Source organism: Microtus oregoni, unplaced genomic scaffold (genome assembly GCF_018167655.1).
Source record: "Microtus oregoni isolate MIOR12 unplaced genomic scaffold, Mior012 000054F_ref0000373, whole genome shotgun sequence".
NCBI classification, from domain to species: Eukaryota; Metazoa; Chordata; class Mammalia; order Rodentia; family Cricetidae; genus Microtus; species Microtus oregoni.
Window position 1 is genome coordinate 4121188 of NW_024543830.1, and position 26629 is coordinate 4147816.

A 26629-nucleotide genomic window follows, 5' to 3' on the forward strand; every position below is an offset into this window, starting at 1 on the left:
CCTACATGGGGTTAATTTGACAACTCCTAATCTGTTGATGGCCAGAGTAAATCTTCTCACTGGAAACTGATGAACCCTGCAGAGAGCTTGCAGTCAGCAGGAGTGTGCTGCATCCAAGTTAGCAAGAAGACTAGAAACTTCTCTGTAAATGTGATGTTCCTGAAGGAAAATAAAGTGGCAGAGGACACACTGTCCCTCACAATTGACCTCCTGCTTCTCACAAGAGAAGAAGGGACACAATCCACAGGAGACTAATAACCAAGCATATTGTTTTGTGGACAAATGTTTCTGGAAATTAGCCAAATCATATTCTGAGGTATTTTGTACCAGGGTGTGGGTGTGAGCCTTGCCAAATAGACTAAAACCCAAACAGGTCAGAGACCCCGAAACAGAGAATCCACTAGACTACAACTGCTTCTGTCAGTCCGTGCTCCTACCTCGTCTGGGACTCAGTGAAGCGATGCTGCTGCTTTCCTGCCAAGTCCATTAGATGGGTAACCAGTTCCTTCTGCTTCAGCAGGAATTGAAGGTTTTCCTCCAGTCTTTGATGTTCCTATCATTAGAGGATTGTGTTCTTAGGGCAGGGTTGTCTGCGCACACGTACACATGTGTGCATGCATGTACACAAACACAAACAAATGTGTTTACACAGTCTTAATCATCACAAGGACATGGATGCTCACAAACAAGCACACTGCACATGTGTAGTTCCTAGCTAACAAGATGGAAGAAGAGATCACCTGGGATGCTATAAAGAAGAGAGTTAACTTTCATTAGCCCACACCCTCTCCCCCCGTATTCTAAACCAGGCACAGGGATGTGGTGATGTGGTGAGGATTCTGTACTTTGTCTCTGTTTTGATGAGTTTTCATTCTATTTCCACTTTATATGTGTGGGGGTTTTGCCTGCCTGTGTGTCTATGCACCACATGCACGCCTGGTCCCTGGGAGAAGAACACAGTGGGCAGAGCAGTCAATGTAGTGCTTGCCTTGTACACCCAGGCCACCAATGGTGGATGCCAGGGTTCCTTGATCTATTAATTAAGCTTGCATAGGTAGTTTTACAATCTGTACCTTATAGGCCTAATTCTGTGGTGCAGGACCACTGCCTGATGGTGGACCAGCTCCTTCCTCTCACTCAGTGTTTCCCCGTGGCTCCAAAGAGGGCAGCTTCCTCCAATAGGAGCGCTCTAAACTACAGGTTACATCATTTTCAGCCCAATGAGTTCAAGAAAAGAGTTCAGAAAACCAGAAAATCTCTACAACCAGATTCAAATAAATCTGTGCATCCAGTAAGATGATTATGTCAGGAATTTGTCTAAGTAAGAGAAGAAGGCTGACTCACGGCCTAATGAGGGCATGTATTGCTTCATGCTTAACAATATTCCATGGAAGGGCTTGACTTCATTGAATGTTTACTCATCAATGAAGGGCATTTGAATATTATCTGGTTTGGTGGTGCTATGAGGAATACTTCTATAATCTGGGTATCGCCTAGATTCTCTGTGCACCCTTACTTCTGCTTCTGGAATCACAGAGTCATCTTGGAATGCAATCCATGTTTCTGAAAAATTATACATAGCTCAGCATGGCTATGGGACTTTGGCTGGGGGGGGGGGACACCTCGGCAGTTCAGAATATCTTAAATGATAAAATCCATGCTGAGCTGTGAGAACAGGCTGTCTTTGTGCAGCCCGATCAGGCTCATCATCGTCTAAAGCACTCACTGAGTGTTGTGTCTGCAGCTCAGAAGCTGCTTTCATTCCAACCATCTTTACACTGTGTTTAAATTGGCCTGATGGGGGTTGGCAGAAATGAGGCTCCTCAGTTATTGCTAGTGGTGTAAAACGGTGCAGCCCTGTGAGAAACTATGTATAATTTTTGAGAGAAGACCGCGATAGCACCAGAGAATGAGACTGACCCATGGTCATGACCCAACAACTTTGAACCATAACACAGAACATATAATATGAAAATAGCCCCAGATCAGTCAGTAGGAGCCCAGTGAGGTCAGCACAGTGTTGTTCTGAAATGCAGCTCTCTGTACAACTATGAGGGATCTGTACTAAGACATAAGCATGTGCATGATAGAGTGAGCATCACAATGTCAGCAAAGAGACTGACTGTTGTGAAGCCAATGAGACAAACGAGACATTTCCTGGGAGGTTACCTCAGTTCAGTGAAAGGAAAGAAGTCTACTTTTTACTTTCAAAATAGCTCTGGGGATTGAATTTTTTTATTACAAAACTCATTAATTCCAAAGTAGTAAAAATGTGTAAAAATTGAGAGAAAACACCTAGTCCTTTCTCTTTCTTACCAAACACACCAGTTAGCATAAGATGAGAGAAAAAATGATAGGAGACAGAAGATCCAAAGAACTCTGGCCTAGTAGCTTAAGCCGAACAAAAATCTTATGTTCTAGCATTACAAATGATCCCCAGGCCCTTGTCCTCACTTCCTAACTCACACAAAGCTCTGTGATTCTCTCTTGTGGATCCCAGCATAGAACCCTTCCTACCATACTGACATGTAGGTGTGTGATATGTGATTTACCAATCTCCCTAATGGACTGCAGCTTCTACCAGAGCAAGATGGTTTGTTTGCCAGTCAGGTTGTGTCTTCCAAGAGGTGAACTCTCCAGAAAGACTTGTGAAGGATCCCAGAAATGAACTCTTAGATGAAATGGAGGTGGTCAGCTGGGTAACTGAGTGGATGGTTACATGACGGTGTACATGGGTGTGCGTGTTGTTAGATATGTGGGCAGCTTGCTCCTGCTGGCTCAGCTTACCTGCTGCTGCTTTGTCAAGAGGTCACAGATCTTCTCAAGGGCCTCCTCACAGAGCCTCTTTGTCTCCTCACAGGACTCTTGCAGGAGGATCTGCTCCTGCTGCAGCTTTCTGTTGTCCTCTCTCAACATGCCCACTTTTTCCTTCATCTGTGTCCTTTCCCTCAGAAGTCGGCTGTGGAGGGTGCTTAACCATCACAAACAATAATGAGCTCCAGTCCATCTCCATCTGCCACTCCTACCTACTAATACCACCTTCCCTGCAATGTTTCATGTTCTCAGCCAGCCCCAGACTGCAGCCCACATTAGCCATGAAAGTATCACAAGGTGATTTCCTCTGAGAACAGGATTCTGCACCCCAACATACACCGGTCCTACACTGATCATGGTATTGGGAGACCATCAACAGGTATAGAGCAAATATGGTCTGAGGGAGGACAGAGAATCCAAGAGGAATACATTCCACATCTGTGTCCCTTAACAAAAGGATCTGAAAGCCCCTGTCAGAGTCCCAGAGACCATTCATGGTGCAAACCATGTTTACTATCTAGAAGCTCAGGAAGCTGACAGGACAATGTTGAGATCAGACTCCTTGCACTGGGGGCACAAGGACAAGGTAAACAAGCTAGAAGTACAGCCCCCACTTTTGTTCAAAGAGAAATAAGTGCAGCAGCTGTCCTTTCAATGTGCGGGGTCCCATCCAATCAGACGACACTCACCTGTAGGAGTTGGTCTCAGTCAGCTCCTTGCACTTGGAAGAATCCTCACTAATTTCCTTGGGGAATTTCTCCAGCTCTGACATCTTCTGATGATCCATTTTCAGCTCCTCAAGCTCAGAATTCAGCCTGTGGTAGAACATGGGCCCAGGAACAAGGAACCTCATGAAAACATGAATTAAGGCTGTGTCTCGGATTATCCTAGTGCACTGGCTGTCACATCCTGAATCCCAGGTACTAGGACCTGTTGATGTTATTAGACTTACTAAGCTGCCCCAGTGGCAGAAAGGCAGAGCATCAAGAGGGAGAGAGACAGAGCTACGTGAGCTTCCACTTTAGGCCTGGAGGAACAAACTAGCTCTTTTTAAGATGTCCCAGGATTCTGTGTTATGGGTTTGGGCCTACCTGAAACCTGTGATGTCATGTCTCCTGTCTTCAGAAAAAAAAATGTTTATTCTGTGTTCCTTTTATCAAAAGGATACTCAGAACTCATAATCAGGATTTCCATGGAGGAGAGCGTACAGTACAATGACTTTATAAACTCTCCAGGGAATTCCATTCCATCACCAAGCATAGCACAAAGAATGAGGGCAGGGATGCTCAAAGTGAGACTCCAGGGCCTCATCACTCATATCACCTGAGACTCTGAGACAGACAAATTCTCAGCCCTGCCACCAATCTCTGACTCACAGGATGTGGATCTCTCTCTCTCTCTCTCTCTCTCTCTCTCTCTCTCTCTCTCTCTCAGAAGAGGAATCATGGAACTTGGTGGGGGAGGGGGCTTCCTCTGTATCAGGCAAGTGCTGAGAGCAAGCAATGGGTTTTATTTTTCAGCAGTGGGTTTTTAAGGAAACAAAGGGAAGTCTGTGCTAGGATGAGTTTCTGAGAGCTAATTGGACAACTAAGCCAGAATAGCCAAATAATGAATTTTAATTGCTGGACCTTAGTGTTTGTTTGGAGTCAAATAAGGGTATGAACCTTGGCGACAAATTTTAGGAATTCAATTTTATGTTTTATCAAGGGAAAAGGAAGTGAAAAGGGCAAAACCCACCACTGCCATATTGGCAATGTTTGGGCCTGTTAGCTTTCACTCACATAAACCCATACACAAGTAGGATGCCAGAGACATGTAGGTAAGTCGCATTATTTCAGAGTACAAGGAAGAAGGGCAGAGACATGCAGGGTTGAGATCCAGGTCTTCAGGTCACACATTGAGAAAAACCAAGTGGGCCCAGGCCCTGCTCATAGAGAAACCAGCAAGAAATACCCCAGTCAAATACAAAGACTCCCATGAACTCAGCACCCAACATCTCCCACAAGCCAACACCTGTCAAGGCCTCTTTGAAAAGCGTGTTGTGAGCTCACACACTGCTGCCCCATCCATAGAATGTGACTCAGGCCACAGGCTCTGCTTTTCATTGGGAGGAAGCAGAACAGCCTGTGTCCCCATCTCACTCCTGCCCCGGCTTCAGTTCTGCCTCTCAGATGCACTCGGGAAAAGCACACTGGGCAGGAGGACCCCTTGGAGGTGCAGCCTCAAGTGACATGAGGAATGCTGGGGTGGACACAGGAGGGTCAAGACATCACCAGAGAACTGGACATAATGACTACCTGTTGTTCACATCATTGTTGGTATAATTGGCCAGGACTGCACGAAGTTCATTCCTCTCGTTGGTCATCATCTGGAGCTGAAGGCTCAGTTCATCAACCTTGTTCATCTGCTGCTCAGTGAGGGAGGCTGAGGTCCGTGCCTTTCCAGTACTTTCTGTAGGTAGACAAACATCAGTGAATTTGTACACTTAGATGGTACGGGGCCATGAGAGACCATGTTGAGTCCCTAGAAAAGGCCTGAGATGTGTTTCTTGTAGACAGCAGAATGTTGGATCCTGTTTTCGTATCCAATCCATTAGCCTGTGCCTTTTTATAGGTGAGTTGAGCCCATTGACATTAAGTGATATTAATGACCAGTGGTTGTTAACTCCGGTCACTTTTTTAGTAGTAGGGTTTGTGTGTTTCCCTTCTTTGAGTTGCGCTGGTGAAAGGTCTCTAGATGACTGAGTTATTGTGGGAGGAGGGGGAGGGAAATGGGAGGCTGGGAGGAGGTGGAAACTTGTTTTTTTTTTCTCCTTTTCTCAATAAAAAAAGAAAAAAGAAAGAAAAGGCCTGAGAAAGAGGGAATACATTAAACCCACTGAAGACCTCACAGAGTAGACAGCTATCCTCTAGTTGGGACCCATAAGCCAGGTCTCCTTTCCCAGTCACTGTTGCTATTGATGGACTAGATATGTCCATCAGTGTTGGGGATTATGATTTTCAGGTGTGGGACTTTTCTTTGTGCTGTATTTAACTCTGTGAAGTTGCGTTACTGTGCCTGTCTAAAACACCTGATGGTTCAAATAGAGAGATGAACAGCCAATAGCGAGGCAGGAGCAGGGATAGGTGGGACTACCAAGCAGAGTATTGATAGAAGGAGCGAATAAAGAGGAGCATAAGAAGAGGGGAGGATTCAGTGGCCAGCCACCAACTCACTCAGCAGCCATGGAGTAAGAGTGAGTCCCACTCCTGAAAGAATCAGCTGAAGCCTTCATCCTTCAGGAATCTCTCTCCCCTGCCCAGGACTCACTGCGCTTTCTCCAGAACCATTTATTCCTTGATGTGTGGCTCGGAGACTGAAGGCCATCTTCCCTGTGCCTCTCTCTGGCCTCCCTGCGCTCTCCATCCTGTCTCCCAAGCAGCCTGTTCAGTCGTGTCAGCATGGCTGTGGGTGAACCACACAGGCACTGAACGAATGCCTCAAGGGCAGTTGGCGTTGCCACAACACAGGTGACATCACAGAATTCCAGGCTCTCCAGGATACAGTAGAATGTCCAGGTGGGGGACTGCTGATGTCATATGATACAGCTCTTCACCCCTGCTAACTACTTCACCCAAAAGTGACCTGAAACTAAGGTGCCATTTCCAAGAGCCTCTCTGGGGACACCGGGGAAGCCTTTAGGCACATTGTCTTCCTAAAGCCAGAAATCTAGCTCTCTGCTTCTCAGGTGTTATGTGAGAAACTGAACGATCACTTCCCAACCGTTGCCCAGGGATGGCTTTTCCCTCCTTAAGATTCATACTCAAGTAACATGAGAAACAAAGGATGCCTAGAAATGAGGTCAGGATAAAGGGAGTAGAACAGATGAGATCTCTGAAGTGAACGAGCACTGGTGCAGATCCTCAGACTTTTAGAGACTGGAGGGTTCAAAACAAAGAGAAGACACATAGGAAGTGATGAAAATTTCACTCAGAGTGTCACTAGAGCTCACTCTGTTATGCCCAAATCTGAGGGTCCCCCCAAAAGCCAACGAAGGAGCCCGAGTCCCGTATGTAAAAGCAAAAGGCCTTTATTTTAATCAAGTTTGCAAACTCGGTCTCTCTGCATGTCCAACATATTGGAATATCTGGAGAGCCCCGAGCTCAATTAGAATTGGGTTTTTATAGTAGTAAAGGTGGGGGTGAGGGGTCTCTGAGGTTCAGGACCCCTCATTGGCTGACCTTTATCTAGGGGTGTCCTGGGGAAGTGCTGGCAGGTGTTTCCAATCTACAGTGCTTGGAATGCCAGGAATATCCTTTGAATGGTCTGCTCTTGGGTAGGGGTCAGGTAATCTCTGCCTGCCAGGCATTGTCTCAGGGTAAACTATTAAGACTCCAGACTCCATTTAAATTCATCGCTGGCCAGAGTCCCAGGTGATAATGGTTGGAGGAAGTAAAGAACTTCCTTTCTGCCCAGACTTAGATTATCATGGCTGGATCTCACAACTCAAGCTATGAGGTTGGTAGTGAAGATGTGACTAGCTCTTGGCAGGTCTACCTGGATCCACTGAGCCCAGGTGAGCCTTCAGATATTGAAAGCAAACAGTCGTAGAAAGAGTATGATGGCCCCAACCTTGAATCAATAGACTGAGGAGAGAGTAGTGGCACCCAGAGGTCAGTGTGCACCATCTAGAGGAGTCGTTAGCTATGCAGATGCAAGCACACACACACACACTCACACACATACATACAATTACAATTATGGTGCAAAACATGCTGTAGATCACTGCTATGCTGTGTAAACCAGCAAACAAAAGCCAAGTTCCCTGGTCTGGAGCCACCTGTTCCAATTCCCATGCTCTTCAATAGGTGGCGCTGCTAGCTTTGAGTGAGCATGGGAAGGGCAGGCAAGGGGAGAGACTCAGAGTTCTTGCACCATACAGGTGTTTTATAGCCATCACCAACTTTCTAAGTATCCTGACAGTCCTTGTAAGGGAAGCCAATCCGTGGTCATCCTGAATTGCTTGTTCTCCAGATCTCGGGACGTTCTCCACCAAAATATGGTACTTGCATCTTAGTACTGGTGAGTCTGTCAAGTGATCTGTGTTATTTCAGATGGTGAAGCTCTATTTAATAAATGTCTACCTTCCTGGGCACCTAGAAGTGGGTGTTGGGTTGTCATAAGTGGCTACAATCCACATCACTTAAAGCAACAGGGATGGATTTTCTGGTTCTGGTGACCCAAAGTCCCAAATCCTGGATACTGCTTTCTTTAGAGGGTGCAAGTAGAGGCTCCTTCCTGCCTCTTCCAGGATCTGGGACGTGGATGGCCTGAGTCTCAGGTCACATTCCACTAGTCTTCATCTCTGCCTTCCTCTGAATTTGTGTGTTCTTTATTATGTCTTCGTTTGAGACTTGGTCTTGATGAGTAGCCCTGCTAGTCCGAACTTTTAACCCCCTGCCTCAGCTTCGCTAGTGCAGGGTCAGTCGTGGGCTATAGCTCAGAGGTAGAGTGCCCAGTGTGTGTGAGGTTTGGTTTCCTTTCCCAGTGCTGGAGAAAATCCCAAAACGTATGTTTCCTTATGTGACCTTTTCCCTTCTGAGGTTGACCACCCACCAAGGTCTAGCAATCAATTATTAAAGTCCCGTCATCCAAAGCCCCCTTTTGCTCACCAAATCTACCTGCCCAATTAAAATTAAAGACCTCATCCTAACACGCCCTCGGTCTTAGGGTGAATGACAGTGAAGGTGACTTTGTGAGCCTGCCTGAGAGAGAGAGAGCAAACTGTAATAATACTATCTTGAGTTCCTCCATGTCCACGGGACTTGAACTAGGGAGAGTGGAGTCTGTGTCAAGACATTAGCTAGGCATGGGGTGCATGGGGCAAGAAAGCAGCACACCAGACTGACAGGACAACAACTGCCGTGACTCGGATTCAAACCGAGGTTGCTGCGGCCACAACACAGAGTACTAACCACTATACGGTCACGGGCAGCCACGCGCCTGATAGTGGTAGGTGCTCGCTTGAGCCTCAGTCAAGCTCAGCCCGGCACAGACCGGTTTCCGAGGCTTCCTTCAACCGGTCTGTCCTACAGAAGTAATTTTTTTTCCAAAGCCACTGAGGTTGGGAGCTGCACAGAGTGCAGGCGTCGGTGCCTCGTTGGGTGGTGAGGGCAGTCGCTAACTGTGAAGTCGGTGGGTCGATGCCACTCTTGCAGGTGCAGTATTTCCCCCAAGCACTTGATAGCCCCCCATCGCCCTCCTCTCCGCGGTGGCTGGGGCACCTGCGGAGGGCACGCACTGCTCTGTGGTTCTTCCGAAGAGCTGGGGAGCAAACCAGCGGTCTAGAGCCTTCCGTAGACGCCGCCCGCCTACAGAGGCCAAAACCATCACTGCCAGTCCCTGGACTCCTTACTAAACACGGCTTGGCCTTAGGAATAAATCGGTTCTAGGGTTCGTGATTACGAATTACGTTGTCGTCACCCTTGTCATATGCGTATCTTTAGCCGGTGGTGTAAAGTTTACCCGTTTTATTAAAATCTGGTCCGTTTCCTGTGCTTTAGTGACTTGTTTTCCATAATTTTCTTTTATTAAGAAAGGATTTCCACTATATCAATCCCAAAATAAACCAAAGACAGCAGGTGGGAGTTGTCCACAAGTGTCCTCCTCCCCCTCTCCCCTCCAAAATAAAAATTGGCTTTATTGTTTACCCTGCCTCAGTACAGGCCATAAATAGCGTGTGACAGAAAGCAGAAAGGTAAGGCCTTAGGTACTTTAAGTCCATAGGGCTTTTTTTTTTCTTATTTAGTGGGCTTCCGGTATTTCAGAGAAGTAGGAGTGTTTCCATTGCCAAGTCAGCACACAAGGACCTGTAAATTTAGAAAGCTCTTTGTTAAACGCCCAAAGATCGTAGTCCCTGAGTGGGCTTGAACGACCAACCTCCCGCTTAACAGCATAACGCACTAACGCATTGCTCCACAGAGACTTTGACATGACAAAGCCGCCTCTCCTTGGTGAGTCAGACATCACCATGGCAGTCACACCTGTGATGTCCACCGTGTCGCGGCCGAGCATCCGGAACAGGAGCCCTCGAAGCCAACCTGCCGGGCTCCCTGCCGGCCCCACGGCAGCTTCCCGAGCTCGCGCGAACGTTATGAACCCGGCGCCTCCGGGACGCTGGGACGGGGCCGCCTAGGACTCCACGCTGGCAGAGTCTTTTTCAGGGCGCCCATCAGGACTCCGTGAAGGAGCCCAAGTGAACCTCAGGGTTCGGTCCTTTGCAGACCTCGAGCACGGACGCCCGACGGCTGGTCACCCCGGGTGTGTGCTGAAGCCTCCGCGTGGACGGCGTGGGAAAGGCGGCGAGTGCAGTGCCAGTGCTCAGGGAGTTCGGACGGGAGGAACTTGACCCCGAGTGGAGAGGGACAGACGGGGGCGAGGGTGGCCTAGGGGTGGGATTGGGGGATACGCACCGAGGAGACCTGCGGAGAAGCCAGGTGTAGCCCTAGGACACGTCAGATTGAATGGTGCATTTAAACTGAGCTGATGTAGTTTGAAGGCAATTTATGTTAGGAAGACAATAAAATCATGAGGGGTGTTTTGTTTTGAATGAATCAGAAGAATGAATTCTTAGCAACGATATCTGTCTTTCAGCTAGGGGTGTGCTGGTCCCGAGCCCGGGTCTGGTGCGGGTTAAGAGCAGAAAAGAATTAAGGAGAGTCTGGAGTCTCAAAGCAAAGTTTAAGACAAGTGCTCCTGGACTTTAAGACAAAAAGTTCAAAATTGAAGAAATGTTCTACTGAGTCTAAGGACCAACTTCCTAAAGATGTCACTTGTAAGGTTAAGACCTTAAGTTAACTTGGCACTTTTGACCACATATTTAGAAGCATAGAAAAGAATAAAAAAAGACCAAGAGGAAAAACAGCTGTAGGAAGAAAAAGGACTTTTTTTAAAACAAGAGGTATCAGGGAAGAGCGCGAACGCAGTCCCCCACTAACAGAAATTATGCAGTCGAGTTTCCCGCATTTGGGGAAATCGCAGGGGTCAACACACCCCAAGTGCAATGGGTGAGCCTCGCCCTGGGAAAACCACCTACGTGATCATGGTATCTCCCCTGCCAGGTAAGTATGCTTTGCTGTCTTGCAGCCCAGACTCAGCTGCACCGGCCCTGCACTCTGAACACACGGTCACTTCGCCGCGCATACTCCAGGACCTTATTGGACGCGCACCCCATTCCTTCGACTCGATGCTCTCCGCGGGCCAAGGCACCCTTCCACGCCGCGCTGGAAATCCAGCGTGTTCCCGCAGAGTTTGCGGACAGGACAGCCCCTGCGCGCCCCTCATCTGCATAGACCACGCCTCCAACCGGCACCCATGGGTGACATCACACCCATCCTCTTTTCCCGTTTGCTTAGTGAATTTTTTTGCTTGCGGAGAGCTGGATGGAGTGTTGCAGGATCAGAGACAAATCATCTTGAATTATCTCCAATTCCCAAATAGTCGATGGCTGCTCACCGCCGTGACCTAACAGCCTTGTCGCTGGTTTCCCTGTGTAGCGACAAACCCCTATCTTCAATCAACACGAAGTCAGAGAAGTCAGGCAGCAAGGGTAGCCAGCCCTGCAGCTGAGGTCTCCAGCTTCGCTGGAACCTGCCCACCTCATGTCTCCACCACTGCATTTTACAAGGCTCTTGATGTATGGATTTCTCTGTTCCTTCTACAGAAACACCATGAGACTGACACTAAGTCTGGACATGGTATTTGGGGTGACCCCAGTCTGTGTTCCTGGTCCAGGGGATCCACTCTGCCCTCTCTCGGTCTCCTGCATGTGTGTCGTGCACACACATACAATCAGGCACAAACACACATACATAAAATAAATAAGCACTCACTTTTCTGCGTTCTGTTTGTGGGGGAGGGACAGGTGCGTATGTGCCATGACTCGCATGTGGAGGCCAGCAGACAGTTTGCAGCAGTCGGATCTCTTTCTGCCATGCTTGCTCCGTGGATCAAGCTCTTGGATGGTCAGACCTGATGGCAAGTGTCCTCGCCCTTGTCTATAAGCCATCTATCTGTCCCTTTAAAACCTCTCCCTCTCTGTCCTTCTCTGCCTCTCTGCACTCCCCCTCAAGCCACCACCACCACCACTCCAGACAGGGTCTATCTACATAGTGATGCAATAAGAGCTTGGTACCACCCTGTCTGACCCCCTTAAAACCTCTTTAGCCCACGTGCAGACATAACACAGCATTTTAAGGATTACAGATGATCATACTGTTTATCATGACGTCATACATGCACTTTCTCTTCTACAATGTTTTTGGAACAAGAATTTATCTGTAGCTTCAGGTGCAAAGAAGGATAGAATGATTCAGCTGAAATACTCATCCAATGATGAACATACACATCACAAAGGTAAAATTACCGGCCGCAAGAGCGGATCACAAGACATACAAGTGAATCCATTTTAAGAGTTTATTAGAGGGGGCTGGAGAGATGGCTCAGAGGTTAAGAGCACTGACTGCTCTTCCAGAACTCTTCCTGAGTTCAATTCCCAGCAACCACTTGGTGGCTCACAACCATCTGTAATGAGGTCTGGTGCCCTCTTCTGGCTTGCAGGCATACACACAGAATATTGTATACATAATAAATAAACAAATATTTTTTTTAAAAAAAAGAGTTTATATGAGAGAGAGAGAGAGAGAGAGAGAGAGAGAGAGAGAGAGAGACGCGTGCGCGCAGGCCTGGGGAGAGCTGATGCTGAGAAGAAAACGTGGAGTGGGCGGTTCCAGTGGTTAGACACTGACACTGCCTGGCGCGTGCGCATAGGGTCATAGCGTTTGTTGCTGTAGCTTTGACAGGAGCAGATGAAGATCACACAGGGCTTGAGGGTCCTGGGTGGCTATGTAAGTTGCCAGAATGTTGGATGATGCATGCGTGGCCGTGGATCCCGGAAGTGCCTACTCTTGGGGTGGCTCGACATTTGCCATAACGCTAAGTGACGGAAATGCTGACATTTCACCCTTTTGTTTATTATAAAGATTCGGGGGTTAAGGGTAGCAGATGGGTGGGAATGAGGCGTCGCGTGTCTCAAGACTGCTTCCTGTTGGTTTGTGTGCATTGGGAAGTTGGGATGCTTGGCCACATCCTGGGGGTAGCTGGTTACTTCAGTGTTTTCCAGGCTTTGTGGAACTGGCTGGCTGGCAGCTTGACCCTGACAAGATGCTGGCAATGCAGAAGATTACGTTTAGATCCTGGGGATAAAATCTGAGATCCTGGTGATCAGGGGAGGAAGGTTCCAAGATGGAAGGGGGTCCCCTAGTCCCCAAGATACAGGAGGGAGTTTCCCAGGAGTCCCAAGATCAAGGAAGGAAATGATACTTATTCTGGGCGAGTCTGGTCTGTTCATTTGGGTCCAATTTGGCTCTCTGGAGTTCGTGGGAATGTTTGCATTTTTAAAAAGAGATAAATTTCAGACACATTAAGAAGCTTGTGGTAATGATTCTATAGCATTGGAATTATTTTGTTACGATTTTATTGGTTAGTGTTAAGATTGTGGACAGTTATATAGTGAGGGGGGAGAAAGGGGAGTTATATTTAGTTAAGCCCACAAACATACAAGTCTTGATATTTGACAGGTCTCACCTCTCATTGCTATCCATGCTATTAATATTTGGTACGTTAAAAAAAGCAATTTTGTTAAAAGAAAATTTAAAACTACTGTATTGGGAGCTAGAGGCGTGGCTCAGCTGTTCGGAGCAGTTGCTGTCTGCAGGGACCCAGCAATATTCTCCAGCATCCACACACTGTCCCGCAAAAGGCAGACTCCAGTTCCAAGAAATCCAGAGCCCTCTTCTGGCCTCTGCAGGCACTTGGCATATACTCGGTATGCTACACACCTCAGGCAAAACACTTGTACACGTAAAACATAAATCACATAGCCCACAGGGTGTGCCCGGCCTTAATCCCAGCACTCAGAAGCAGAGACAAGTAGATTTGTGTGATGTCGAGGCCAGCCTGGTCTGTAGAGTGAGCTCCACGCTAGCCAGGGCTACAAAGTGAGATGCTGTCTCTAAAGCCAAAACAAGTCCTCTGTAAACAAAACAACAACCTAGCTATGTGATTTTTGTCTCTAATGTGACTTTCTCTTTATTCCCCAAACAAAGATTTGGTAATTCACACAATCACGTGGAAAGGTTACTAACTTCAGTACTTGGGTGAGACAGGATCGCCCATTCAGTCAGAGGATTTGTTAGAGGTAAGAACCAGGGACTGTCTGCTCTGCTTCTTTGAGCGTTCAGCATTTACTTCCATATCTGACTTGGGTTTTTATTTATTAAAACCAATTAGAATTTTGCTGTGTGTGTCCTGTACATGTGTGTCCATGGAGGCTGTGTATCGTGTACGTGTGTGCCCGTGGAGGCTGTGTGTCGTGTACGTGTGAGCCTGTGGAGGCAGTGAGTCATGTGCATGTGTACCCGTGGAGGCTGTGTGTCGTGTACGTGTGTGCCCGTGGAGGCTGTGTGTCGTGTACGTGTGTGCCCGTGGAGGCTGTGTGTCGTGTACATTTGTGCCTGTCAGGCTGTGTGTCATGTACTGAGCTTGTAACTTAAACATGGTCAGTTTTTATGACGTCCTGATTCTGCAGTGTGGGATCGAAGTAGGAGCGCTTCCCCTCCACAAGTCAGTGCCCTGTGCTGCATCCCGGCCACTGCTGAAGGGACAGTTTTTGTGTTTGGCAGGTTTGATCCTCGCCACAGGTTGTGCCTTATTATTGAGAGCTAAGGAGAGACAGACTCCAATAGACTCTGGGGCCCGAAAAAGTGAGCGTATTTTCACCTTGAGCAGAGGTCAGAGAGTTGGAACTTAGCTCTTTTCCTTCAAGGTGACCGTCTGATTCTACCTCAGATGAAGATCCCACCTTGATTTAGAGCCTAGAGTTCTGCTCTCTCAAGGTTATTGTCCGCAGGTGTGGCTAATATGCAGACCTTGTATTTCATGAATAGAGAAATAGATGTGTTTCTATCCCAAACGAAAGTCTAAGGATCTGACTAAGGTCCTACCCTAAGGAGATAACAATGGATTCCACCCAGGGAGTGGTTTGCCTACAGAATATTTTGGTCTAGGGTGTGAGCTGAGCCTTCTTTGTCTTGTTCTAGCGTCAGAATGTTTACCTAAGAATGTAGCCCACGACCTTCAATTGGTGTGTTCTTTTTCTTGTTTCACAGTCTCTCATGAGTTCCTGGGGCGGGGCGGGGGTGGGGGTGGGGTCATGTTATCCCAGAATTGAGTGAGAGTCTCCCCGACCCAGAGGTCTTTCATTTGCTCAAAGATGATGTTTACTATGCCCTGGGTCTTATGGTGATTGACAGGGAAGACGATTTTGTGAGTTCACCTGAGAAGGTGTGATTGACAGAGAAGACTGCAAGCAGCAAACCATAATGATAATGTTTGAGTTCCTCGGTCAACTGGGCTTGAACAAGGGAGACTGGAGTCTGTGGCAAGACATTAAATTAGCTTGGCGTGGGGTGCAGGGGGTAAGAGAGCAGTATGCTGGGATGGGCAAGAGAGACAATAGTGCCATGACTCGGATTCGAACCCAGATTGCTGCAGCCACAACACAGAGTACTATAAGACCGTGGCTCAGTCCAGATGTGCATCTGTTCCCTTCTGGCATCGGTGCTGGGGCGGAGGTCAGCGCTGAGCGCAGGCCAGCCTGAGCTGGTTTTCGAGACTTCTGACCAGCCTGTCCTGCAGAAGTGATTTCTCCAACGCAGCTGAGTTGGGAGCTTGGGAGCGGCGCCCGCACAAGTGAACGCATCTGTGCCTCAGTTGGGTGGTGAGGGCCGTCGCTAACTGTGAAGTCAGTGGGTCGATGCCACTCTTGCAGGTGTACTATTTTCCCCAAGCACCTGATAGCCCTCCATCGCCCTCCTCTCCACGGTGACTGGGGTACCTGGGTAGGGGGCGAACTCTCCTGGGGTCCTTCCGAAGAGCTGGGGAGCAAACCAGCGGTCCAGAGCCTTCCTAGACGCTGCCCGCCTACAGAGGCCAAAACCATCACCGCCAGTTCCCGGATTCCTGTACCAAACACCGCCGGGCCTGCCCGTTTCTGTGGTTTATTTTGGTGTTTCCACACCACATGGTTTTCAAAATCGGTTCTAAGGTTTGTGATTAGGAATTACGTTGAGCTCGCCCTTGTCGTACGCAAATCTTTAGCCGGTGGTGTACTTTATCTGTTTTATTAAAATCTGGTCCGTTTCCTGTGCTTTGGTGACTTGTTTTCCATAATTTTCCTTTATTAAGAAAGGGTTCCCATTCTACCCATCCCCAAGTCAACTAAAGACAGCAGGTGGGGGTTGTCCATAGGTGTCACCCTTCCCGCCCAAAATAAAAATTAGCTTTGTTGTTTTCCCTGCCAGCGGGCCAGGCCGTAAAAAACGAACGACAGGCACTTTAGTAAGGGATTTTCGGAGGCTTGCTGAGAAAGCGGTAGAAGCGTGCACTTTCAAACTAACAATCAACATGCTCGCACACGAGGGACTGACCTGTGTATTTATGCTGTTTAAAATCTGAGAGCTATCGTCCCTGGGTGGGCTCGAACCACCAACCTTTCGGTTAACAGCCGAACGCGCTAACCGATTGCGCCACAGAGACTATGCACAAGCGAATGCCCTGTCTCCTTAGTGAGTCCGGCGACACCGCAGCGGCCACACCTGGGAAGCCCGCCCGCCCGCAGCCGAGCAACCGGAGCTGGAAGATTCAAAGCCAACAGCCCGGACGCCCGGACGCCCCGCTTCCCGACCTCGCGCTTACGTTAAGACCCCGCCGCCACCCGGGGGTCGGGGAAGGAGCCCAAGTGTGCTTTAGGGTCCGGTCCTTTGCAGACCCCGAGCACGGACGTGAGAGGGGCTGGTGTGTGCTGGAACCTCGGCGGGGCCTGCGTGGGAAAGGCGGCGAGTGTGGTGCCCTTGCTCAGAAAGTCCGGACGGAAGAGGTGGACGAACTTGACCCGGAGTGGAGAGGGACCGGCGAGGCGAGGGTTGGTTGGGGGTGTACGTGTGGCTACGCACCGCGGGCATCAGAGGATCCGGAGCCCGGTGGAACCCCAAGGCATATCCGAGAGAATGGTGACTAGTAAGCCACTGGAGCGTGTTGGGAAGACGATATTCCACTAGGATGAGGGGTGTGTGTGTGTGACAGTAAAAACACCTGAGGAGGGACAGAGAGAGAGAGAGAGAGAGAGAGAGAGAGAGAGAGAGAGAGAGAGAATTGCTTCCTAACAACGGTATCAATTAGGGGTAATTTAAAACACTCTTTGAGAAGGGATGGGCTGTTCCTGAGTCAGGGTCTGGTGCATGTTAAGCACAAGAACCAAGGGGAAAAAAAAAGGTAGAGTGGAGTACCAACCTAGATTTTGACAGTTGCCAAAAAGTACTCAGGCTTTCAGGTAAAAAAAAAACTCATAATTTCAAAGCTTTCGACGTTTTCTCATTAACATAGTACCTGATTTCCTAAGGATAACTTCTATAAAGCCAATACCAATTTTCTTATCAGTTAGGAAAAAACAGGTGCATGCGAAGAGGAAAATAAAAATCCGGTAGTACATATTTCCCACGTCTATTTCAGTTAGCTAGAGGCACAAACGCTACTTATATAGCCTTTCCTTTACAACAGTATCAGGGGAGAGCGCAAACGGAGTCCCCCACTAACAGAAATTATACAGTCGAGTTTCCCGCATTTGGGGAAATCGCAGGGTCAACACACCCCAAGTGCAATGGGTGAGCCTCGCCCTGGGAAAACCACCTACGTGATCATGGTATCTCCTCTGCCAGGTAAGTATGCTTTGCTGTCCTGCAGCCCAGACTCAGCCCCACCGGTCCTGCGCTCTGAACATATGGTCCTTTCGCCGTGCATACTTCAGGACTTGCCCGGACGCGCACCCCATTCCTGGGCACCGCTGCTACTCGTGAACCCGCGGTGACTTCCACGCCGCGCTGGAAATCCCTCGCGTTTCCGCAGAGTTTGAGGAAGTGACAGTCCCTGCGCGCTCCTCATCTGCATAGACCCCGCCTCCAACCTGCACCCAGGGGTGACATCACACTCCTCCCCTTTGCCCCGTTGGCTTGGTGAACTTTCTTGCTAGCGGAGAGCTGGATGGAGTGTTGCAGGATCAGAGACAAATCACCTAGAATTATCTCCAATCCCAAATAGCCGATGGTTGCTCGCCGCTATGGCCTCACAGCCTGTCGCTGGTTTTGGTGTGTACCAGCAGACCTCTATCTTCCACCAACACGAAGTACATGAGATCATTCGACCCCTGTAGAGAGAAAATTCTCTAAGTTGCTGGGCAGGTTTTACAAATCTCATTCACCTGTGATAAGTGGTTGCTGAGTTACAACACAGCAAAAATAGCTCCATAGGCCATTCTGAGAAATCTTGTACAACCAGGGCAATTCTTAAACTAAAATAAATAGCCACAGGTACCAGACCTATGTACCTTAAGATGGAGCCAGTGCTGTGCCCCAAGGCGCAGAGACCGAAGCTTCTTGAACAGCAGATCTGTTTTCTTTACATGTGTTAGACGAGTTAAATTCCTCACCTGGGTCTGGCATGACCCCCATGTTTGCCAAAGGAGTCAGTGAATCTCTCTAAGTAAAGCAGGAGATAAAACATTTGCTTTTGGGAAAACATGTAGTTATACTTTCTCATCAGGTTCAGCAGCCCTCAAGTAACTACATGAAGACTTATTAACACTTATAAAAAGCCTGGCTATTAGCTTAGACTTGTCCCACTAACTCTTATAACTTAAATTAACCTGTCTCTTTTCTTTTTTCTTTCTTTCTTTTTTTTTTCTTTCGAGATAGGGTTTCTCTGTCGTTTACGAGGCTATCCTGGAACTACCTCTCGTAGACCAGGCTGGTCTCGAACTCACAGAGATCTGCCTGCCTCTGCCTCTGGAGTGCTGGGATTCCTGTTTCTTTTAGTCTGCATTCTTCCATGTGGCTTGGTTACCTCTGAGGTGTACCTTATGTCCGACTTTTTACGAGTCTTTGGTGAAATCCAGTTGCCTCGATTCCTCTTCCTCTCTCTCCCGGGAAATCCTCCTATCCTCTCCTGTCTAGCTATTGGCCATTCAACTCTCTCTTTCTTTTGTTTGGTTGATTGTTTTGTTTGTTTGTTTTCCGACAAGGTTTCTCTGTGTAGCTTTGGAGCCTGTTCTGTGCTAGGATTAAAAGCACGCTTCACCACTGCCTGACTGGCCATTCAGCTCTTTCTTACACCGACCACAGCAATACACCTTCACACAGTGTACAGATATCCCACAACAGAAACATGGACTTGTAAAGTCTGTCATAGTGGGGTTGTAACCTTAGAGGTGGTTAAAAAGCATGAGGTTGTAAAACCTGTCACAATGATGATTAAGGAATGATACCAAGTGTGTCCTAGTCTTAAGGTTATAAACATGCCGCCTATTCCAGTTGGCTGATCGTTCGCTAAACTCTTCTGTAAACAGGCAGTTCTGCTTTTGTGAGGTTGTGGATATTCTGTCCGTCCTGATTGGCTGACCTATGGTTGACCCCTGCATCTCTGTATTCCCCCATCAATTGTGTGTGTATCCCAATATTGCTGCCACTCCCCCCCTCTTCCAGTGGGGAGTGCCTAGGCCCGGTGCCATAATAAAGATTTTTACTTTGCAGCTCTACTGCTTCTAAGAGTTCTTTGATCTAAAATCGGGGACACAAGAGTTTATTGCAAAAATGTATTTAACTTGACAAGTATGGTGACCCACGTTGTAATCCCAGCGCTCAGGAGACAGAGGCAGGTGGATCAATGAGTTGAGGCCAGCCTGGTCAACCGAACAAGTTCCAGGATAATGGGGATCACACAGAGAAACCCTGCCTTGGAAAACATTAACAAACAAACAAAACCAAACGTTTGCCACATATTGGGGTCACCATATTTACAAAAATAGAAAAAAAAAGAATCGCATGTAAATGAAAACTATAAAGTGTCCTTCATTTATCTGCTGCTTCCAGTGACCTGTCTGCATGTGCCCATCGGTGTCCTCCAAAACCAGGTGTCCAGACGCAGGCCCTAAGTTCAGCTTGCTGAGTCTAGCTTATGCCTCCTCCTTGTATCTCAGCTCGCACCACTCACTTTCCTCACTGAAGTGACAAGGACCCGGCAGAGCACCCTAAGGGAAGAGAGGTTTCCTCTTGTTTGTTTCAGAGACTGCAGAGCATTGCAGGGGAGAAGGCAGGGCAGCTACAGTGGCTCAGTACTTGCACTGTGCGTATCCACATCTTGGTGGGCGGAGAAAGACAAGCTCTCTGGATAGCCCCTTAACAGGGGAACATGTGCTCCATCCCGAGAGCCTGGAGCGGATATTTTATATTCACGCCGGAACATTCTACTCCTCCTCCATCAGAGCCATTTCATATAGCAAAGGGCATTCAATTCACCTTCAAGAGTCCCGTAGTCTCAACAGTTCTAGCACCGTACAGCAGCTCAATCACTTTTGAGACTCAAGACAATTCTTAACTATTGTTGGGCCCATAGGGGTAGCGCAAAGATGGGGACAGACCACCAAAGTCTAGTAAGCCAGAAGCAGACTTTATTCCAGGAAAAAAATTAAAAATTAAAAAAAAAATCTCCATGGGGCACAAAAGCTTACCAGCTAGCTGAGGCCACAGCCAGAGATGGCTGTGGTCATGGGCTGTTTCCCGACTCCCCTTTTCATAACAAGAAGCAACAAGAAATTTTTACAATTTCGAGGTAAAACTCAGATACAAATTGCCCTTTTTTACTATTTCCATGGGCAGGGATTTTAGTTACAGGAGCGTTTGTCTTTAAGTTGTCGTTCTCCCTGGTGCTCCCCAACAGTGTCCACTGAAGTACTGCCCTCCTCCGATGCTGCCAGTTTTACAGAGCAGGGACAGTGTAAAACCGAAAAGTCACATACACCCCATCCTTTCAAGGCTAACTCGGCTCACATCAGTTGTTGGTCATGAGTGGCTGGGGTTATCTAAAAGCTGACCCTTGGTTTGCAGAGGGCCGCTTCAGCCTTGCAGACAGAGCTATGGGTTGTAAAGCAAAGTACCCCACTGTTAACAATTAATCCTTAAGCTGTTAAAAAAGCTGCTAACATTCTTCTGGGCTTACAACTTTATACTTCTGTATTTCTACATTTTTACTTGTGGGACCTATATTTCTTTATTCTTTTTTTTTTTTTTTTTTTTTGGTTTTTCGAGACAGGGTTTCTCTGTGGTTTTGGAGCCTGTCCTGGAACTAGCTCTTGTAGACCAGGCTGGTCTCGAACTCACAGAGATCCGCCTGCCTCTGCCTCCCAAGTGCTGGGATTAAAGGTGTGTGCCACCACTGCCCGGCTATTTCTTTATTCTTATTCTTGGATTCTTCACTATGAAATCAAAATCTCAAGTTACACACTTTCAATATACAATGGCAGACCATAAACATCCCCATTCCAAAAGGGTGAAATGAGTATAATTGACTGGACAGAGAAACTACCCAATTGGACTACTCTGTGGGTAGAAAAGATCTATTGGGGATCACCCTACCAAGGCCTACTGGGGAGGGGGGACAGAGAGAGGAGCAAAAAGGCAGAAAAGCAAGCAGATTTATATGACAGCAGGGTTGGAATCTGAGCTACTACAGGCTGCTGGATTGATCCGGAGCTTTGTGCCTGTCCTTGCTGGAGGTAGGCCTACAAGCCTGGCATCTCCAACATCTTCGGCTCTCCATTCCAACTTAGGATTCACCAATACAGCATTATATATTGGTCTGTAAGTGTGTTCCATGTTGTGAATGTTTTACTCTTGGGGGACCTGCCACCCAGCTCCTAAATAAATCACACATACACAGGCTTATTCTGAGTTATGAATGCCGGCCTTAGCTTGACTTTTTTCTTAAATTATTCTGACTACCTTTTGCCTCTGTGCTATTTCCTTTTCTTCTGTATATCTTACTTCCACTCTTACTCCATGGCTGGCTGGCCGTATAGCTGGCCTGATGTCCTCCTTCCCTTGTTCTCTCATTGCTCCTTTCCTTCCAGATTTCTCCTTCTATTTATTCTCTCTGCCTACCAGCCCTGCCGATCCTTGCTTCTGCCTCACTATTGGCCGTTCATCTCTAGAGAGCTTGTTTGGAGGTTCTAGCAGGGGAGCGCAGCTACTCATATACCCTTGATTGAAGACCCGTCCTCCTCTATTCAGGGAAGGTCGTCCTCTTTGACTGAGCGCAGCTTCTGGAGGGACGCACATGGAGCGGTGAGGGAGGAAGGGGACACCCGCCTAGCCATCCAGATCAGCCGAATCAACCCTGGCGATCAAGGGGGTTACAGATGTCGCAGCCAGATCGCCCTTACATCCAGCTGTTCAGCTCTTTATTAGACTAACAGGTGTTTTACACAGGCAAAGAACCACAGCTTCACAGAGTTAAACAAATGCAGTATAAACAAAAGTCACACACCTGAAAATAATAATTCTCCAACAGTCCCTGCCTGGCCTACTGGAGTTTTTGGCCACAGGGGACAACCAGCCCATATTGGAAGGCATGTACTCACAATGATTGTGAAGGGTAAGATCCCAGAATATTTTGAACTATATAAGAAGATGAAATATAGGCAGACATAATGGCACAACTTTTTCCATACAATGTATTTTTATTGTTTTTCCCTCCCATGACTCCTCCCGAATCCTCCCAACCACTCACGTTCATGCCCTTTCTCTCTCACATTCTTCAAAACAAAACACTGAAAATAATAACAGATAAACACAATAAGACAAAACCACAATAAGACAAAAGATGCCAAAACAAAACAAAAAGTCCACAAAACAAATGAGAAATTCATTTTTGCTGGACAACTATTTCTGAACACGGGCCTGCTCAGGAGTGTGGTTGCTATGCCCAGTGGTGTGTCGTTGGAGGAAAAGGACAAACTACTTGACTTTAGAGTTAGTGAAAGCCACGTCAGACTAGACAATGGGTGAGTAGCAACAGGAGGCACAAATACATAAAGGATGAATAATGAGATTTGAAATCAATTCGTAGTTCTTTAATCAATTGGGTTTAAGCTGAAGTAGTTCAGAGAGGGAAAGAAAATAGCGTTAATACATGCTGTCAGAACAATTTAACACGGTGTCCATGGTGGAGAGCAAAATGTCATCAACTTTATTTCTGTAGAACACTATACATAAACATGAATTTGAGGCTGTGGGTATAAAGTAGTATAGCGCTTGCCTAGCATGTACAAGGTCCTGGGTTTGAACCCTAGTATCACCCAACTTAATTTGATGTGTCATAGACCAAACCTTAAAATTTTACTGATAAAGTACTTAAAGGAGATGGTGATACGTTGATATACAAATGTATGCTAAATAGCACCTAAGAAAATATAAATACAAAAAATGGAGCTGAATTTGGAAATCTGCCTGAATCTCAGATCTTGGGAGGTGATTCTAGGAACATCTGTGAGGCTGAGTGCCTGCTGGCCCTAGTGTAAGGTTGCCACCTGCTGGCCGCTATTGTAGATAATGGAGTGGAGGAAGTGGAGAGGGGGAATGTTGTCTCCCCTCCCAGAGCTTGAGAGAGCAGTTCCCCGTGTTTGTGCTCTGCAGAGCAGAGGAGAGCATTGGCAGGGACGAGCTCAGAGCTGGAGCAAAAGATCGCCGGGCAGAAGGACGATAGTGCCGTGACTCGGATTCGAACCGAGGTTGCTGCGGCCACAACGCAGAGTACTAACCACTATACGATCACGGCGAGCCACACACACGGAACAACACGGACGTCACCGGCGCTTGTACAACTGGTCAAGCCTCGATTCAGTTCCGCCTAACACTGACCCTGGCGCCCGCTTCTCCCGGGATGCCTGCGCGGTAACTCGACTACCCGCTGCTCCGCTGGAAGCGAGCGGGGCGCGGATGGATCTGTTTCTAGTTATCGTCTCCTTTGAGTGGCCTGTGACACCGAATGCTGTGGCTGCGGCTAGCATCGAGCTAGAGACTTCCTCTTGCTGCAATGACAGAAAATACTCCTGTTTTCTTCTGTGGTTCAGTTGGCTAGTGAGGGTGTGTGATGAGATGAAGGTAAAAAGTTCCGTCCTCGCCACTTTCATTTTCTTTTTGTGCTTTTGTTCGCAAGACATTTTCATTGCCTTCCAAGTCTTTGCTGTGTCTGGTGCACTTCGAGAAGCTACGACCAGCCTGGCCTACACAGTGAGTTCAGCCAGAGGTACACAGTAAGACCCTACTCAAAACAACAACGGGATAATCAAATAAAAAATAAAAGTTAAAAGTCATTCCCTGGGATCCTTTCAAAGAGCCAACGAGGAAACCCGCTGCACACAGACTCTGAAATAACAAAACAGGCACCGCAGTCACCGGCAGTCTCGGAGTTCTTCACAATGGAGGCATTCTTTTTTTTTTTTTTCTTTTTTCTCTTTTCTTTTTCTTTCTTTTCTTTTTGCCATTTTTCTGTGTCAATTTGAATTAATTTGGTTCTGACATGAGCTTTGGTTCCCATTCTTGTCCCCATGTCTTTGACCAATGATCTAAGTTTTTCTGGGGGTGAGGGAGCCCAGTTGCCTTATTTTAGTGTTTATATATTTTACTTTTTAAAACATTCATTAATTTTTTTCTCTCCTTTGGAGGTGTATTTTCTAAAACTCTTAATACTTGCTATAGGGTTGTCTGACATCCTTTTGTTTTCCACAGACCATGTTTAAGTGACATTCTTCCCTTTCCAATTTAAGCAGTGTGTCATCTCTCAGTGAAATATTTCAGCACCTCCGGAAATGCCCTTCTTTAGATGAATTATTTTTTAAAGTAGGACCTTATGTAGCCCAGGCTGGCCTCAGTTCCTCATGTGTAGAACATGGCCTTGAACTCCCCATCTTCCTGCCTCAGCTTTTCCAATGTTGGGATTTCAGGTTTATGCCTGAAATTTTTTTTATCAATTTTTAGAAGATAAATATTATTTTAATAAGTCTTTTTCTATTCTGCCAGCCAGCTCCCAAATAATGATATGGGTTTATTCATTAGGAGAGCTCAGCCTACAGCTCAGGCTTGTCCCACTAGCTCTTAGAACTTAAATTAACCTACAATTGCCCTGTGACTTCTTACCTCTCTTCCATTTTGTACCTTCTGTTTCCTCTCTATGTCCTCTGATGTCTCTCCAGATACTAAGTTCATCTCCTCTTCCTCTCTCTAGCTGGAAGTCCCATCTAACCTCTTCCTATCTCTCTTTCCTTCTCTCCGCCCCCCACTCTTCCTGCCTAGCTAGCTACTGGCTCTTTATTAAAGCAATCAGAAGGCACCTCGGCAAAGACACATCTTCACAGTGGACAAAAAGATTATAGCATAAAAGATTATGTTATAGCATAGGTTTTCCTCGCTGTGTCCTCTTTTACATGCTGTCAGATGAAGTCTTAGGAATTGCAGAAAGAAATCTGACATGCGTTTCCTCTCTGTTCCTGTGCATATACAACACTGTTTTCCCTGGAGTTGACTACAGCCTGTCTGGGGCTTATTCCGCACAATGACTCCTTGACTGAGTTTCTCAAGTCTTTGCATCTCTTCCTTCAATTGCAACAGGCCCAGACCTCCGTTAGCCCACTCCGCTCGTAGACAGCTGCGCTTGCCAAAACGAAAACAATGACCTAGTCCATCAAAGTCCACAGGTCTGAGAAAGTCTCTAAATGTACTAACCTTGCTTTTCAGATTCTGTGGTTCTGCTTCTGGCGAACTGTTCTTGTTAACTTAGGCGTGTCACCCCAGAATGAGGTTTTTGTGCTTAAAAGCTCACCCTGAGAAAGGTTCCATCTACACTGGGATCCTGAACACCCAGTGTGGTCACCACCAGCTCCTAATCATGACTTCCTTTCTTGTTTTTGTTTTGTGAGACAGAGCTTTTCTTGTGTAACAATTGTTATGGAACTCATTCTATAGATCAGGTTGTCCTCAAACTCACAGAGACCCGCCTGGCTCTTTTCCCCAAGTACTATAATTAAAGGCCTGCACCACCATGCCAGGCTTACTAATGCCTTTCTATTGGTCTAAACCCACGTCTGAGTAGTGTTGGAGAAGGGGTTGCTTGTTGGTTCCCGGCTACCTGGCTAGCTTAGACCCGAAATAATCACGTAGAAACTGTATTAATTAAATCACTGCTTGGCCCATTAGCTCTAGCTTCTTATTGGCTAACTCTTATATTAATTTAACCCATTTCTTTTTATCTGTATATTGCCATGTGGCTGTGGCTTACTGGCTAAAGTTCTGGTGTCTATCTCTGGCAGCTCCATGGTTTCTCTCTGACCTTGCCCTTCTTTCTCCCAGCATACATCCTAGCTTTCCCTGCCTAGTTCTGTTCTTCCCTGCCATAGGCTCAAAGCAGTTCTTTATTCAATAAGCAATAAGAGCAACACACAGTCAGAAGGACCTCCCACACCAGAGTAATCTTCTCTGGCAGATACTCCACACTATAATCTTTGCCATGGCTGGGGTTTTCAGCCATTGTTTCTTCAAACATATTTCCTTCTCCTCTACCCACAGTTTTCATGAGGCCCAGTTTTCCCATATTAGATCATTTAAGTTTGTCTTAGAATTCATGAATCTGTCCATTTTTAAAAATTCTTTTTTGTCCTTAAATCTCAGTTTGAATATTTTTTTTACATTTTTAAGTTTTTTATATATGTATAGGGTTTTGCCAACATATATAAATGCACAACCCATGTGTGCCTGATGCCCTAGGAGGCCGGAAGAAGGCACCAGACCCTGAGACTGGAGTAAGAGTTATGGGTGACTGTGTGGATGCTGGGAAT

The 26629-nt window shown here is 47.1% G+C and overlaps 4 non-coding genes across 4 annotated transcripts; all 4 read right to left on the reverse strand.

Annotated features, from left to right (window-relative positions):
* Window positions 1–10757: 10757 nt before the first annotated feature.
* LOC121438093 lies at window positions 10758–10921 on the reverse strand. The gene has a single exon (XR_005973040.1). It is a non-coding gene; the product is annotated as a U1 spliceosomal RNA (small nuclear RNA).
* Window positions 10922–16375: 5454 nt separating this feature from the next.
* Window positions 16376–16449, reverse strand: Trnan-guu. Its single transcript has one exon. It is a non-coding gene; the product is annotated as a tRNA-Asn (tRNA).
* A 1023-nt stretch (window positions 16450–17472) lies between these two features.
* Window positions 17473–17635, reverse strand: LOC121438097. The gene has a single exon (XR_005973044.1). It is a non-coding gene; the product is annotated as a U1 spliceosomal RNA (small nuclear RNA).
* A 5867-nt stretch (window positions 17636–23502) lies between these two features.
* Trnah-gug lies at window positions 23503–23574 on the reverse strand. Its single transcript has one exon. It is a non-coding gene; the product is annotated as a tRNA-His (tRNA).
* Window positions 23575–26629: the final 3055 nt, after the last annotated feature.